This window comes from Pinus tabuliformis, chromosome Q, assembly GCF_031772625.1.
Source record: "Pinus tabuliformis cultivar Carrire ecotype Pingquan chromosome Q, CPIR1, whole genome shotgun sequence".
NCBI classification, from domain to species: Eukaryota; Viridiplantae; Streptophyta; class Pinopsida; order Pinales; family Pinaceae; genus Pinus; species Pinus tabuliformis.
The window spans coordinates 225,698,955-225,702,100 of NC_142296.1; positions in this window are offsets into that span (position 1 = coordinate 225,698,955).

The following is a 3,146-nucleotide window of genomic DNA, read 5'->3' on the forward strand; positions in this document are numbered from 1 at the left end:
AAAGTGAAACAGTAAGGTAAAAGGATATTGACAGGTTAGCAAGGTTAAAGTGTATCAGATGAAAGGTTAAAGTAAAACAAAACATCCAGTGTGAAGACCAAACAGCCAAGCAGCATAAAGGGAAAAATATTAAAGATAAAAGCTAGCATAACCTTAATAACAGGGACAACAAGCAACAGTTCAATAGTTGTCTCTATCTTCTTGCAAGAATATATTTCTTTTTTCCTAGATTAATTCTGAAAACAGTTTCAGATATTTTGTAATTCCTTTTGTAGAAATACTTCAAAATTCGAAGTATTAGGGTGGATTATTTTACATTTGTAGAGTTAATTTGATCTTAAACCTAAGGGTGATTGTACCGTTTTCAAGTCAACAGACTGGAGCAAGTAATAAAAGCATTTCGCTACAGGATTCATGAGATGATCCATTTGTAGTGAAGTACTTTCTTTGTGTGATTTTGTTACCTTCTTATGTGTTTCATAATCTTAAATGTGTTCTAAATTTGAATGAATTAACTAGAAATATCACTCAGAATTTGTTTAATTACACTCTGTTTTGCACAGTTAGTCATTTACATGTTTTCCTCTGATACCTACATATGAGAACCCTTAATTGCTCTCCCATCCCGGTTGACTTCTTTCATTCCTTCCAGAATCCAGCCTAGGGAACCCTTGATTGCTCCCTGGATTCGATTTGAAACATTTCACCATTTAACCTTTGAGATTCGTAGTAACTCATCTATTTTGCCCTGTAGAAACTGTTTTTAGAACTGAATCTAGTCTTGCTTGTATGACATCCGACTCCATAGCACTGTAGGTTTAATAGTATCTACAATGCAATTCTAGCCAATATTAAGTCTGCACCTGACCTAGCATTAATTAAGTTCCCTGATGGTTTTGACGTTGACATGTCATACCAGCTAAGGGAAAGAATCCTTGAAACACTAGAAAAAATGCAAAGCAATGTTGTTGGTGTAGAGGCCAACCTATTTGCTAAGAAAGCCCAAATGAGAAATGAGAAGAAAGTTGTATTTAAAGAGGAATCTTCCACTTCAGATGGAAAAGTAGATATTTTAGCTAAGATTTTAGAGAGAATAATGGATAGATTAGAAAACATGGAGAGGAAAAATCAATGGGAGAATCAACAAGAACAACCCCCAATAAGATACCCCAATTTTAGGAAGAACCCTAATGATGCAAAGAATCGTACAATAGATTAGGCCCCCCTTCCAAGAGAACTATGTGAGGATTCATAGAACTAAGAAGGAGAGGAGGATACCCATATAAAATTACTAGAAACCAAAGAGGAAGACACTATTTTTCTTACTCAAGAGGAACAAGAGTTATATAGGCTGCAGCAGTTGCAGTTATAATCTGGTGAATCCTTTGATTTTAAACAGAGATATGAGTCATCTATATATGAGGTACACAAACAATATAGCTTGAGAAGTAAAAAGAATAATGAGACTCCCATTAAAAGATCCATCCAGACCCAGACTAAGATAATAAAAGAAGCTCCAGTTAACAAAGTGTTACAAATCCTCCCTCGAGGAACACCAGAGACTTCTACCCCTAAAACTGTAGATATAACCTCCACTGAAACCCAAACAGAGACAATTATCGAAAACAATCAAAATAAGAGAAATCAAGGAAAAAAAGTAGAAACACAGACTAAAATGCCTAATATTAAGAAATAGAATAAGGATACTGGTGAGCACTAGTATTGCAACAACAATGCTGCAACTCTTGGGGATTCCTACTTTACTTTTATCAACCTGGTAGTTCGTAACAAACTTGGAAGTGACGGTGCTGTATGCACAAGTACTAGCTCTTACTGTAGGCTATCACTGGGTCAGCTGATGCAAGATCACTAGGAGCTCAAGCCAACTTCTATGAGTTTCCAGAAGAAGCTTTTAACTGTGATGAAAGAAAGCTAACTCTACAAAGACTATTCTATTTGCAGAAAGAGAAAGAAGACTGGAGTGTAAAGCAAACCCTAACAAACCCTAATTTTTCCAACTAACCCTACTTTTGCAAAAAAGAGATGAAACTGATGAAATGAGTGCCATTGACTACTGAGAAAGTAAATTACATCTATTCAAGCTATTTCCGAAAGGAAATGAGAAAAAAAACATCTTTTTGGGTTTTTGAGTGTTTTATGTGAAATTGTTATGCTTGTGATTTATCTATTTGTGGTTGTGGCAGAGATTTGGTGACGATGGGAGGCGATCTTGGGGTTTTCAAAGGTGCAAGAAGGTGTGGGGGAGTCCTAAGAAGCCTCTAGTAACCTTCTGGAGACTTCCTCTACAATCAGACTTCAAAAAGTCACTTTCAGGAAATTCTGTAGGAGGCTGCAAGGGATCTACAGGAGGATGACGAAAGCTATTTTTAGAGGTTTTAAAGGTGGAAAAATGGTGGGAAAGGGTAGCTTAAGATTAGAGGGAGGTGTCAAGGTGTCTGAAGTTCATCAAGGATGATTAGGAAAGAATATTATGGTTGGATTTGTTCAAGAGACAAGAGGAAAGTTTATGAGAGAAATGCAGAAATTAGGGCAGATTCGTGAAGGGTTGTGAATGAATTGTGAAACATGTGAGAAAAGAGATGATGATGAGAGAAATTAGGACCTGTGAGCAGAAGTGTGTTGTAAGTGAGCTACGAGTCAAAACACTGAAATTGAGCAAGAAAAGAACTAACTGTACCAAAAGAACAAAACTATCTCTTATGTTAACCTAAATTTTGACCTAGAAGAATAAAATGTTGAACAGTGCTATATGAACAGGCAAGCATAGAAAGAGATTTATTGTAGAAACTGAAATGAGTATGGAAAAATGGATCTGAATCAAACATTAACCTATGAATCAAACTATAACACTAGAAATTGCATGGGAACAACAACATTGTGTTTTTATGGCAGCAAGCAGATCATGACCTCAATTCATGGTCCCCAAAGGAGGAAAGGAGGTCAGGCTCTGTTGATGGCCTTTTTGTATCTTTCTCTTATCACTATTTAACCTACTTCAGCAACTAAAATGGAAACAACTATGTAAACCACCAAAAGCAACCTATTCTACTAAGGAAAAATGAATCTATCTAACATAAATTAATTCATGAACTAAAGCAAAAACATATAAGTACAAAGCAAGAGGT